We start from the raw sequence: 14,774 nt of genomic DNA on the forward strand, positions 1-14,774 counted from the left end.
TTGGCGCCCTCCAAAGCCTCCATCGAAAGATGGTCAACTATCCCTTCCGGTGCTCCACTCAAAATTTGATTCGCCCATCGCCAAACCCGAAAGAACCGCAACGCGTTTTACGATCCTCTCTGTAGTTGAAACCAAGAATCTTTTCTAATGCTATTATATTACCTGTTCATCCGATCACCTAGGAAACGTGCTTCACCACCATACACCATACTGACACGCTTTCAAACAAATTGTAAAAAGGAAGAATTTCTTGTCATCCTATTTATTGTTACACACCTTTTTTTCTCATTCGACCTGGTCATTTTTTCCCATCAAGATAAACAAACACATCACAACTTCGTGTGGAACAGAATCATCATGACTCATGGCTCATCCCGGTTGCTTTTTATCTATGCTAATAGCCCTGTCGACCAAACAAGCATCGATCCCGCACCCAAAAACCTGAGCATGCATCTCATCCTTTCATCTTGACATCTGGTACATCTGGTTCTCCCATCAACTCCTGTTCACCCAATGGCTTGTGATCTTCCTTCCTCGCCGATTTCTGTTCTCACCGTTGACGCCTTATGCCAGTTATCCTACAGATGCATACATGTGGTGCTGTTATTTTGCACAGTTGGGAACCAGATGTTTGTTCGTTCGGTCGATCGTTCGTTCGTTACGCGTTTGAATCCGTACGGACCGACTATTCTCACATTCTGTCTGCTTGTGTGCAATTTCGTTTTTGCAAGTCCCCTGAAATCAATGTGCTGTGCTTCACGTCGGTTAGTCTATTGATTTTATTTATGTACAGCTAGAACAAGTCTACTAACAGTCTACTATTTCAAATTGGCTGTTCTAACACGCCCAAATCGCGCAATCGACTACGTGCCGATCGTTCACAAACTTGCCATTTTGCGTGCGTGCGTGTGCATCCATGCGCCCGTGTGTTTTCGCGTGCCTGCGCCTGTTCAAGCATCATTTGACCTGGCTTGTTTGGACTTGGTGAGGAGACCCCTTATTTTTCTCTTACTTGCCTACAATTTATCCTAGATGTTTCGTCATATTTTTCTGCGATCATCCACAGAACGAGCCCTTTTATTGTCTAGCCCAAAGCCAAGACACACGGACCGACAGCCGCCATTTTGTTTTACGTTCCGCGTATTCTTTTAATTCGATTCTTTGTTTTTGGTTCGAGCCAATTTTCATTGTTTTTTCTGATCCAAAGAACTAAGCGCCCACTGCCTCCTCCTCCACACACACACACACACTCACACACACACAATAAAAGCACGGATTCGCATGGTGAGGAAACAAATATCAGCAAGGACGCTTCTTATTCATCCGGTTTCAACTTTCTGTCATCGTCTACCTTTACACCGCACTCCTCGTTCACGTTAGACTTACCCAGCAAGAATGTGCAATTTTTCACCTCTGAAGACAACGAGACCAAAGTGACAATCAATCACAATCGATCAAGTCGGAACCAGCTTTTGCAGTGCGTACGAATAAAATGTGGCGACGGGGTACTCTCTCAAATCCCTGGAAACGTGTCAACTTATCTGAACGTCTCAGCTGCTGTTCTAGCCTGTACTACACCTATGCTCCACGATACACTCGACTAACAGTGGGTCCTTGTTCGTGATTCTCCCCCTTCTCCCAGTTAAAGATGTTCATCTGTTATTTCGGACGTAACGCGACTGAGCAAATCTAGGCTACCAGCTATCTTCTCGTAGATCGTTCAAGATTTTGTCCCGAAGATGGTCGACCACCTACACGCATACTACCCATCACAGCAGTGAGCTACCGATTTCGCCCCAGCAGAAGAACTCGATATCGATCTGCGCCATCAGAGCCAGGCCCCGTCAGGTGACTTGTTGTCACTCTTGCGTTTGAGTCGGTTTATGTGTGTATGTGTGCGTGCGTGCGTGCGCGCGCGTGCTAGTTTGCGTCGGTACGTGGATGTGCTATCACCTGAACACATACAGACACACACGCACACAAAGTCAAATCTCCACCGCGTATGCGTTAGGTATTTTTGTATCTATGTATTATTATCTTCTCATATACCGGTAAACAATCACGATTCTAAATTAAAAGTTCTATGTCACAACCACACGTTTATGAGAGTTACTCACACAACTCTGTGCTCTCTACCCTTTTGGTAATTGTGTGCTACAAGTGGCAGAAGGGTTTCCATGGGGTCTAGAGGACAGACAGACAGGACCCTCGAAGACAGCCTTCGAGGAGGATGCCGTCATTGGCTGGTTGCATCACGTTCCAATTGCCTGAACTACCAGCTTTCGGATAACGAGTACTTTTGACGCCTTATTCATTCATCTAATCAAACAATTAGCCGATAATTAGCATGGGCTGATACCACATTTTCAGGTGCGATCCAATGCTCTGTAGTTCAGGGTTCATGAATATCAATGAACTCCAAGTTAAATGAAAAAGTCTACGCACCTATGCGACGATTCCCAGTATACGAATTGTAAATTTGAGAGAAGTTTGGATAACGTATAGAAAGAGACATGCAGAAATGTGGACTCACAACAAAAATTAAATATTGCGGAGGCATCGCACCATGTAGGTAAGTGCAGTACAACGAGAAATTGCAGCAGTGTACAAACATGGCTTGAATTTCTGACGATTTTTGGGAGCTGAAACTGTCAGACAGGATGACTGGATAAGAGTTATCAAAGGTTACTGTGTGTTTTCGCCACAAAGATATCCACTATTGTTCCACTGCGCTGGTCAATACGTTTCAGTGACCTGAATAAAAGATAGTCGTACTTCTGGAGCAGTTTGGAAAGTACAGTGGAGCAGGAAATCCAGCTGCAAAGAAATGAAAAACCATAGGGACTTCAAGCATGCGACATCCAGAGCCTGTGATTATTTGAACTTCGATAGAAGTGGGTTTAGTCAGGAGGGAATCCACCGGAATTATTTGAGGAAGATATCTGGATAGGCAGTTATGCCTCAGCTTACTTCTCGGTCCGATCCTTTTCGTTTAGAGCAAAACGAACAAGGGTACACCGATTGTTTTAGAAACCTTAAGCGAGCGCGTCATGTTTAGAGCGTGAAATGACATTCTGGAGATTCGGACGCCTTTTGGAGGCGACACCTGCAACCGGCATCCGTGGATACTAGAACGTGATTGGCTGTCGGATGTTCGACCAATCAAAGTTCTCGTTGATACTGGACTGTCCGACCACCCGACCCTCTGACCAATCGTGTGAGTGTTGGGCTTATTGGCCCAAGTGCGAGTGCTTAGACGGTTTTGGCCTAGGGTTCCGCCAAGCTAAGTGACAAAGAGGGAAGGAGGATTACTGAGTCAGTCGTGAAATTTTTCCTTATGTTTCAGGGAAAATTCTATGTCCTGAGGCTTTGGGACAGAAGGCAACTGGGGAAATTTTTTAGAACGGATCCCATGAAAGCATTAGGTTGCTTAGCTTCATGGCTTTATGACTGCCAACCACATAGCCGAGAGCGATGTGATGTTAACATTCAAAGATAACAGGAACTTGTGGAAACCAGTGACTTCTCACACCATCCTTCAAGTAAACCATTGCAATTACGTAGATTGACATCGCGGCGGAAATATAGTGTTGTTTAGGGTTAAGGGTTGACCATCAATTGTGTTGTTTACAAAGGTCCTTGATGGTCGAAAACCCAGGGATTTTGTAGCCTACTCAGATGGTTTCATCATCAATCAATCTTCTTTGAAGCGGTCGTTCATCAATGAGTTCTAAGCGTTTTCCGGTTGGTTGAGTCACAAAATGTACTTTTTCCGGCTTGACAACTTATCTTTGTCGTACCACCGGAAGGCACTCACAGTGAGGGAGAGATTCCTGGCGGCTAGTCAAGTATTTCGAACAAGTACGAACGAAGCATGAGGCGGCCTGGTGCAGCACATTCAGTTGCTTGAGAACATCACAAGCGAGAGATTCAGCTGGGTTTCAGGTGAGTCTCTCGAAGGATGAAATTAGTTTGCAAATGAGTGTAACTTGTAACTTGTAACTTGATTCCCTTTGCAGGATGAAACTTCGATTAGGAACGGTCACAATCTTAATAGCGACAGTGGATCGGAACGATGAACTAGGGAAAGGACTAATCTAGATGAAATCGTGTTCATCCTCACAACTGTAAGATTTCGCAGCAAGCGAAATTTGGCACCAGGCCCCACTAAGACTCACAAGTGGACTAGGAACGAGTGGAAATATGAGCGATCAGCCAGCGGACGAAATGGTCCGCAATGTAGTTACGGCCCCTGGGTTCGAATCCCAGCAGCGGGTGGGAACCTTTCCATCAAGATAAACGTTTACATGACAATCCTCCAACGGGACTCTTCCCCCCACAGACAAACCTGACATTCGTCTTCAAAGAGAACTATATTACATTGAGCCGCCATCCTATGGAGGTTTCTCTCCGTCATCTTCGAAACAAGCTCCTGTATTATTGGTTGGGAGGTCATCCCACAGGAATAAATTAGGATTGAGAGCGCTTCTGTACGTGTTTAAACGTGGTTATCGTGCCAATCGGGCTGGATGATTCGTTTCTCCGTTGACGGCATTTTGAATGTGACTCTCCGGTGTCTAGTGTTGTACGGGCTCTCTGCTGGCGGACTCAGCTTTCTCCAGGCCGTGGCATTCGCACAAAAAGTACTCTCACCCTTGAATGACCAGGTCGTTGTTTTTTTTGAAACCTTTTCCATGGGAGCGAGTCATCTGTCACAGTACAAATCAGGTGAAGAGTGCAGCCTGTGATTGCAGCTCCCTGGATTTGACCTGCCATCTCATTTCGCCCGTCACGTGCGCGGGAACCAAGATTATCTAGGATGTGACGGTGCGTGACAGTCTCTGTACCACGACCGTCGACACACAACAATCGACGACATCTCCTTGGAGTGTTCGAAGTAAGGTTTTTCGTTGGTTTCGCGCTGAATCAACTGGTCTGGCAAAAGCAGGAGAAACAGCGGCTGGTCACGTGAGCAAAATTCTAGTTTAATCGAGCGAAATACATCCATGTCCTTGAAACCGCCTACATGGTTTGTTCAGCCATGCTGGTCAAGACCGGTCAACCCGCGAAACGAAGCGGAGACAGTGTCTACACCAGTACTTACGAGTAAAATCAACACTGCTTTAGTTATGTAAGACGGTGTGATACCTTACAATAGGGTTAACCTTTATCCGGTGTGATAGATGACATCAAAGGCCATTATCAATTTTAATCGTCATGAAAGCTCGACATTTGTACTCATTTGCATAGCAACAGGTTTTTCACGGGAGACTCAATTAAATCTCTCGTTTATGATATTCTACAACTGAATGTGCTGCACACAGGCCGCCTGGTAGCTGGTACGATAATCCAGATATCTCAACGTATTTTCCTAAAGGAAACTACTCACAAGGTTACTTACTGGGAACACTCATTTGCAAATGAGTGTATTTGTCGAAGCCAGTCCAATTTGGGCTCAATAGAACATAAGATTGACAGAAACTCAGGGACTGCGCCTACCTGATGAGCTCCAAGTAGGTGGACACCTGTTGCGGGCTGTCGAAGGATTTTCAGCAAGTATGTGAGTGGTTTCCGCCATGAGATCCTTTTTACCTGTTGTAGGAAATGTGTCACCTGGTGTTTGTCTGGGGGTAAGGTAGAAGCAATTAGGACGAAGCGTACTCAAACATGAACGATGAATTGGAAGTATTTTTCAAAAAATCGATCAAGCCCAATGCTCTATAGTGGATGGTTATACAAGGAAAAGTAAGACGAGAATAGTTTCGGGTCAAAACTGACACGAAATATCACGAAAAGTATAAAGTTTTGAACATCTTTTAAAGGTTAAACTGAGGTTAAACCCTGATTATCATCAAACGCCTGATGGCATGGAGAACTATTCTCATTGTTATTCTTGTCGGGTTAGGAATGCGCTTCGTGTGTTTCTCAGACTTACCGGATTCGCTTTGCAGACATTCTGATTGGTTCACTTTCGCTCACCAGTGACTAATGAAAGGAAAAAACGAGGACCGAAGGTTTAATGAGCGGACATTGGCCAGAGGTTTGATGAACTGATCATCAAGGCGAGGCTCACTTTCACGGTAACACACACCTATGCAAAACCTGATCACTGGACTCAGGTCAAAGTCCGCGACCGATTGCATTTGTATGCCGTTGAATTGCTTGTTTCAACAGCTCGGCTTTCAGTCCGTCTCTGCGTGCTGACATAAAAATCGATCGCAAATTTAAAGTACGACCGTGACATGCATTCTGTCCACCAAGTATTGCCTCGACTTTAATGCCACACAGAACAGATACTCCGGGGATTATCAGGCAAAATGTACAGCATTGTGTACCGCATTTGTTCTTTTCAACGGAAGGGGGAATACGCGCTATGCACGCTATGAGAAAACCACACACCCACAAGCCGAGGATAGAGCCAAGTCCATTGGTTCTCACGCCGCGATGCGTACGCCACGGGTGCGCACGTGTGCGCATTCGCGTGAAAACGTGACGCACTGATTGGACGATCAGGCTTTGAAGATCCTGCACAGTCGCTGTGGTCTAAACCATGTGTGGTGGCTCACAGGATTGATTACAACGGAAAGACTTTACAGTTTTTCAAGCTCAACTCGTGCCGGTTCCCGCACGATATGGTTAAACAGTTTAAGGTATGCCCTAGCAACATTACAACAAAACATAAACGTTCTACTTGAATCTAAATTGTGCAAAACTACACTCAATTGCTCATTATCAGTAAGTAACATTACAACCAATAATCAATAACAAGGCACTGGCCAAACTATCAGAAACAGGTTACCCAGCTGACTCAGGCTGCTCAATCTTGACCTTGCGAGAGACTCACTGGAACCCAGGCTGGATTCCTCGTTTGTGATGTTTCCAAGATGTTTCCTAGAAACATCATAAACAGGAGATTCAACTCCAGGCCAGGTGAGTCTGCCGCAAAACCAAATTGGTTTTCAAATGACCGTATTTCGCTAATTTCGTGCAATTAGGGTATGCAGCAATGGCAGGGCATGCTCTAGACACTGGGTATAGGGTAGATTTAGAAAATGTGGACATCCTGAGACGGGGTTTAAGATTCACACCACAGCGACTGGTGGCCGAGGCGGTGGAAATCACCAAGCGTCCCAGCGTGAATAGAATAGAGGGAGTAGAACTTGGAAACGTGTGGATAGGGTCTGAGATCAGCTGAGATGACACGAGGCGGTGTGCAGTTATCAGTACAAAATCCAAATAGAGTTATATCCAATTAACCACCCCACCCCCATCCCCAAACCAATTGTCCTGGGACCCTGTGACGAACACAGGTGAACGAAATCTGTGAACGACCCCAAGAGGAATTTTCCACCAAGGTGCCTAGAATGAAGAAGCGAGGACAAAAAATCCGGGTTCAACATGAAGACAAATCATCCCCCCTAACCGATCCATAGGAAATGTTAGTCAACCCCACTAACCAACAAACAGGAACATCAGACTGAACACCCAGCACTGATCAAGTCGGCTAGGCATAAGAAATCTCACGGACTGGTTCCCTGACTGCTTTAAAACCCAACCAATCCGCTTACTTTACCTAACGAATCTTTCGTGTCAAAAGCGAAACGTTGCCCAGCAATAAATCCATCGATTGTTTACCAGACCTCTCTGAAACGATGACTTCCCAATCGGTCCCAAACATTTTCCAATTGATTCAAAACATTCGGGTATACTTTATTCGAATACATAACACAACTATTGTCACTGCTGGGAAGGAACTAAAACTTTCTTGTGGCCATTATTTAAGAGAGATCATGGGCAAGTAAATATTGAGCAAAAACTGACCATTACCTTCGGACCATCTGTAGGATTGAAAAAACCTAGCCATATTTGATCAAAAGCCTCAAGCCAGAAAATTGTTCGAAATTTTGCAGCCCTCACCTGGTTTGTAGAGATATTTTGTGAAAAACTTGGAAAATATCTCAAGTCCAGCAAAAAGGTCTTTACACAAATTCACCAATAATGTTTTTGTACGGAAGCCAGCATCCCTAATAACCGAACACCACATCATTTGAACCGATGTCTCACGTGCAGGACACGGGCCAAGCGAAGGCATGCCCTGATTGGTCGGAATGCCAGCCAATCCGAGTCAAGCACCTGTGACTCGACGCTTCTCGCCCCCTCACGGAGATTCTGGCACGACCTTGTGGAACACACTGTGACTACCCTATAAATACAGTTGTACTAATATTCCTTTGTCTCCATAAATGGCTGTGTAGAGCTACCGTGCCTTTTGATATACCACAGTGGGCGGAGCAGGAAGCCAAGGGACCGATACGGAGCTGCACTACCGTTCATCAAGCCGCAACACCATCATATCTTTTCGGGCGCGCGACGGTAGGTGTCATATTTTCGGCCCATCTGACCCACCCCAAATTCACCTATCAGGAAGGTCACATTCCTGAAAGCAACCACTGAATACCCGAAATCTATTGAGACCCCCAGCTACGCTAGATGCTGACGAGACAGACAACGCTCCCTCAAAATGCAGTGCCTCACAGCATTGTGTCGAACCCGGGCAGCGAGAGTCAGCGTTGATCAAGGTCAGACAACGCTCCCGCAGTATGCAGCACATCACAGCATCGCACCAAAGCCAGACGCGTGCGTCAGCATTGGACCGAGTTCAGACAGTGTCCCTCCAATAAGTAGATTGAAACCACTGTACTTTGGCACTCGCTTGTTCGGAATATAGCTGTTGTGTTCCTTTCTGTGAGTCTTTTTTTCCCGGCACTAGGCGCTGGAGCGGGTCAGCAGCAGATACCACACATTGACGAAGCAGCAGATATAACACACCTGTGGTCACGATGACATGGTGGGGTACATCGCTGCTCTTTTCAAACAATAACCGAACACTGATGGAACACGCATATTTTCCCAGAAAAACATACTACTTACTGGGCTGCTGAATACTCTAACAGCCCACGACAGGTTTCACTCTGTGTGAGGTTAATCAGGTAGACAGAGTCTCCAGTTTCCGTCAACTTCATGTTCTACTTAAACATCAAACTGTACACAATTGGTGAACTCTACTAAAGTGCGAATTAAGTGGTTGCCAACTGGGGATTCAATCACTGATCCTCTATTCTTCCCATAGTAAAAAAGGAGATTCACTTGAGAGTCCTTTCTCATTTGCACGTTTCATGGGGATTGTCAGCGTTTTTCATGATGCACAACGATTTGATTCAAACGATAAAGCGCACTATCTGTTGTGAGTGGCTGTACGGTCGTTCAACTCAGTGTCGGTGTTCGGTTTTGTGCTCCGCCCACCATCAAAAGGCACGGCAGCTCTACACAACCCCTAATGGAGACAAAGGAAAATTATCACAACTGTATTTATAGGGAAATAACATAGTGTTCCACAAGCTCGTGCTAGAATCCCTGTGAGTGGACGAGAGGCGTCGAGTCAAAGATGGTCGATCCGGATTGGCTGACATTCTGACCAATCAGGGCATACCTTCGCTTGGTCCGTAGCCCGCACGTGACAAATCCGTCCGACTGACGTGCTGTTCGTCTATTAGGGGCGGCTGGCCTCCAAAAACTGTGATAATGAATTAGTTCTGAATTCTGATTTGGATCTTGCTGGTGACCACGAATCCAGGGGAAGTAACGACCGAATTGGTCGGGGACCAGTTTATTCCGTCTGTTACGGAATTATTTCATGGCATGGCTTGTAGGCAGCAGGACTACAAACAGCCAGGTTTTGGCATCTAATTTACATGGACAACTGGCCAGCTCGTGACTAGTCTGTGCTTAGATTCGACGGTCAGTTGACCACTGGTTTGTAACGTGACTTCCAATGAAAACATCCCGGTTGAATCGTTTAGAAACGGCTTTTTAACCAGTCGCAAAGGCACTTGGGTAGAGATTGGAAAATTCCTACAAAGAGCTAGCTGGTGACACCATGGGTCCACCATAAGCTGAAATTTTGTGTTGCGATTCAGGAAAGCAATGCCGAGTTTCGACCAATGATATCGTTCGTTACAAACCTTAAATCAAATCTCAACGAATAATGCACCCATCAACCACCTGTCTGGTCAGTTCCAATCTAGTAGCTGCCTAAATATCTCCTGGATGTTTTCTTGGCTGTAGGACCAGGCCGAATCGTTCAGTTGTAACACCTCTTCGGTGCCTAGCTGCCATGCCGACCGAAGGGGGCACGAAGGCTGGGATACTGTCAGATTGCCCATGTCTAGACAGGAGCAGTCGAGATGCTGAGGTTGGGTTCGAATCACGGACCTTCTGAGCAGTAAGCTGGCGCCCTATTCACTGAGCTCTCTCGAGCCCATCTGACAGAATTGTACCCCATCCACTGTACACAGTAGTGCTGAGGTTGGGTTCGAATCACGGACCTTCTGAGCAGTAAGCTGGCGCCCTATTCACTGAGCTCTCTCGAGCCCATCTGACAGAATTGTACCCCATCCACTGTCTATACACAGTAGTTCATTACGGACCCTTTGGAACCAAGCCAGAAACGTGTGTACCAGCCATCGACCAAAGGGGAACTTCACGAGTGCAGGTCCATAACTGACGGTTGGTCTGCGGGACTTCTTCCAGAGGAAGACCTTGAAAATCTTGAGTATGCAGATATCGCACTTCTTGCTTCACATTCTATCTGGATTTGCGATTTGGTGTACTCCAAATAGTTAAAGTGCAAGCTAATTCCACAAGATTGGCCGAGTACACCACCGAAACTGGTCATGCCATGAGAACTACCAGTGTGACGGTGGATACTACTGATGGTGCATGCAAGTAGTATATGGTTTTCTCATAAATCCGCTTTGCGACTATTGAAAACTGAGATCTATTGCGAACTTTGTGGAGTCGCTCTGTATATTTGCTTGCATTTGAGTAACAACCAATGAATATCCAGGAGGACGCGTTCAAGGAGAATATTGGTGTTCAGTTTGTGTAAACGAGACGCATTTGAGAGTTTTGTTTCCCTATCCAGTAGTCTGCAACTGTTCAGTTGGTGTTTTCTAATAAACAAGTCCGCAGCGAAGGCCTTCTTCCTTTGACCAGGAATATTGGACAGATTTACTTCAACCGAATGTAGGTGGACCAACTCAGATGGCAGAATTATTGATGAACTGAGCACCAGAGGTGCTAAATCTTGGACAACTCTGCCAGCGAAAGGCAAACTCTGAAGGGCTCTTGTGTGTAATGTCATCTTACGGCAAAAGAAAACCATTTATCGTAATACAATCGTTTGCAAAGAAACTCGGTTCTTCGCGAGACTCACCAGGAACCCAGCTGAATCTCTCGTTCATGACTGTGCCTACCTGATGTGTTCGGGGGCCAGCCGTCCCTAATAACCGAACACCACATCATTTGGACACGGGCCAAACGAAGGCATGCCCTGATTGGTCAGAACCTGTGACTCGACGCTTCTCGCCCCCTCACGGAGATTCTGGCACGACCTTGTGGAACACACTGTGACTACCCTATAAATACAGTTGTACTAATATTCCTTTGTCTCCATAAATGGCTGTGTAGAGCTACCGTGCCTTTTGATATACCACAGTGGGCGGAGCAGGAAGCCAAGGGACCGATACGGAGCTGCACTACCGTTCATCAAGCCGCAACACCATCATATCTTTTCGGGCGCGCGACGGTAGGTGTCATATTTTCGGCCCATCTGACCCACCCCAAATTCACCTATCAGGAAGGTCACATTCCTGAAAGCAACCACTGAATACCCGAAATCTATTGAGACCCCCAGCTACGCTAGATGCTGACGAGACAGACAACGCTCCCTCAAAATGCAGTGCCTCACAGCATTGTGTCGAACCCGGGCAGCGAGAGTCAGCGTTGATCAAGGTCAGACAACGCTCCCGCAGTATGCAGCACATCACAGCATCGCACCAAAGCCAGACGCGTGCGTCAGCATTGGACCGAGTTCAGACAGTGTCCCTCCAATAAGTAGATTGAAACCACTGTACTTTGGCACTCGCTTGTTCGGAATATAGCTGTTGTGTTCCTTTCTGTGAGTCTTTTTTTCCCGGCACTAGGCGCTGGAGCGGGTCAGCAGCAGATACCACACATTGACGAAGCAGCAGATATAACACACCTGTGGTCACGATGACATGGTGGGGTACATCGCTGCTCTTTTCAAACAATAACCGAACACTGATGGAACACGCATATTTTCCCAGAAAAACATACTACTTACTGGGCTGCTGAATACTCTAACAGCCCACGACAGGTTTCACTCTGTGTGAGGTTAATCAGGTAGACAGAGTCTCCAGTTTCCGTCAACTTCATGTTCTACTTAAACATCAAACTGTACACAATTGGTGAACTCTACTAAAGTGCGAATTAAGTGGTTGCCAACTGGGGATTCAATCACTGATCCTCTATTCTTCCCATAGTAAAAAAGGAGATTCACTTGAGAGTCCTTTCTCATTTGCACGTTTCATGGGGATTGTCAGCGTTTTTCATGATGCACAACGATTTGATTCAAACGATAAAGCGCACTATCTGTTGTGAGTGGCTGTACGGTCGTTCAACTCAGTGTCGGTGTTCGGTTTTGTGCTCCGCCCACCATCAAAAGGCACGGCAGCTCTACACAACCCCTAATGGAGACAAAGGAAAATTATCACAACTGTATTTATAGGGAAATAACATAGTGTTCCACAAGCTCGTGCTAGAATCCCTGTGAGTGGACGAGAGGCGTCGAGTCAAAGATGGTCGATCCGGATTGGCTGACATTCTGACCAATCAGGGCATACCTTCGCTTGGTCCGTAGCCCGCACGTGACAAATCCGTCCGACTGACGTGCTGTTCGTCTATTAGGGGCGGCTGGCCTCCAAAAACTGTGATAATGAATTAGTTCTGAATTCTGATTTGGATCTTGCTGGTGACCACGAATCCAGGGGAAGTAACGACCGAATTGGTCGGGGACCAGTTTATTCCGTCTGTTACGGAATTATTTCATGGCATGGCTTGTAGGCAGCAGGACTACAAACAGCCAGGTTTTGGCATCTAATTTACATGGACAAGTTACAGCCAAACCGGAGACCAGATCCAGCATACGCGACACAGCGACTACTCAGCTCCTGGTGTCAGGCACCAGTAGACCTCTCACCTCAGTCCAATTTGGCGAACCCTGTCAGCAGCCTGCAACGTTTCACCCGCGGTGTGAACCGTTCAGTTTACAGTCCCAAGTTCAGGCGGATCGTCCTACTGCTATCCGGAAAGTCAAGGAAGTGGGGCCGGCAGAAGGGACGCCACAACAGTCACGCAGAGACCAGGCACTGATTCGAAGATATGGGGAATGTTCTCCACGGTGGACGCAGGGTCGACGATGTCAAACACGAGGCACACGTAAGATCATCAGCACAGCCGCGTCATGTGAACCAACTTCAGGCAACAGACTGCGGCTCAGTGAGGGGACCACGTGGCATGGGACACTGGAGAGCCATAATGTACCTCCCAAATGGAGGGTACCAGATCCCAGATCGGCATGCACACAGCCTCAGCGACGAATCGAAATGCGACAGAACCTCCATGATTCGTCACAGTGGAGTTCAAAGCAGCAGTCCGTTGAACAGCCTTCTCAAGGGGGAGGTGTTCGGGGGCCAGCCGTCCCTAATAACCGAACACCACATCATTTGGACAGATGTGTCGCGTGCGTGACACGGGCCACACGAAGGCATGCCCTGATTGGTCAGAATGTTAGCCAATCCGGATCGACCATCTTTGACTCGACGCCCCTCGTCCACTCACAGAGATTCTAGCACGAGCTTGTGGAACACTATGTTATTACCCTATAAATACAGTTGTAATGATTTTCGTTTGTCTCCATAAAGGGCTGTGTAGAGCTACCGTGCCTTTTGACATACCATAGTGGGCGGAGCAGGAAGCCGAGGGACCGACACAGAGTTGCACTACCGTTCAGCAAGTTATAACATGATGAGCCCCAAGAAGGGCGAAAGCAGTGGAAGAATTTTCAGCAGCCCTATGAGTAGTGTAGAACGTCTATACATGTATCGTGATATCTCGAACAACGTAGCGACTGAAACATGAGGCGGCCTGGAGCAGCACACCATTTATGTTCATTTCTCGGAGTCTTCGAAATGGTTCACCTCTCGTTTATGATGTTCTCAGGCAACTGAATGTGCTGCACCAGGCCGCCTCATGGTTCAGTCTCTACGATATTTGAAATATCGCGATACATGTATATTTGTAATGTACTACTCATAAGGTTGCTGAAAATCCATCGACAGCCCACGACCGGTTTCGCCCTTCTTGGGGCTCATCAGGTAGGCGCAGTCCCCGAGTTTCCATCAACCTTATGTTCTACTTGAAACCAAATTGCACTAAATTAGCTAAATACATTCATTTGTGAACTAATTTGGCGCGTTTCCACTATTATGGCGTAACGATGATACTACTGATGGGGCGGCATGCGAGTAGTATTTTTTCTTCTTGTAAATTCGCTTGAAAAGGGCGACCTATTGCGGATTTGTGAATTCGCTTTGGAGCATTTGCTTGGACTTAAGCAACACTCTATGAATTCCCAGGAAAGTTCAGGAAGACGCGTCCAAGAAAAGATGGATGTTCAGTTTTTGTAATTAAGATGCATATGAAAGTTTTGCTTTCCTATCCAATAGTCTGTAACTGTTCAGTTGGCATTTTCTAACAACCCCGCAGCTATGGTCTCCTTCCTTTCAATGATAGTATAACATCCCACTTCTGACACTTGACAATGAAATAAACGCACGAATGGCAACAGCAAG

Source organism: Opisthorchis viverrini (genome assembly GCF_000715545.1).
Source record: "Opisthorchis viverrini unplaced genomic scaffold opera_v5_101, whole genome shotgun sequence".
In the NCBI taxonomy this organism is placed as follows: domain Eukaryota; kingdom Metazoa; phylum Platyhelminthes; class Trematoda; order Opisthorchiida; family Opisthorchiidae; genus Opisthorchis; species Opisthorchis viverrini.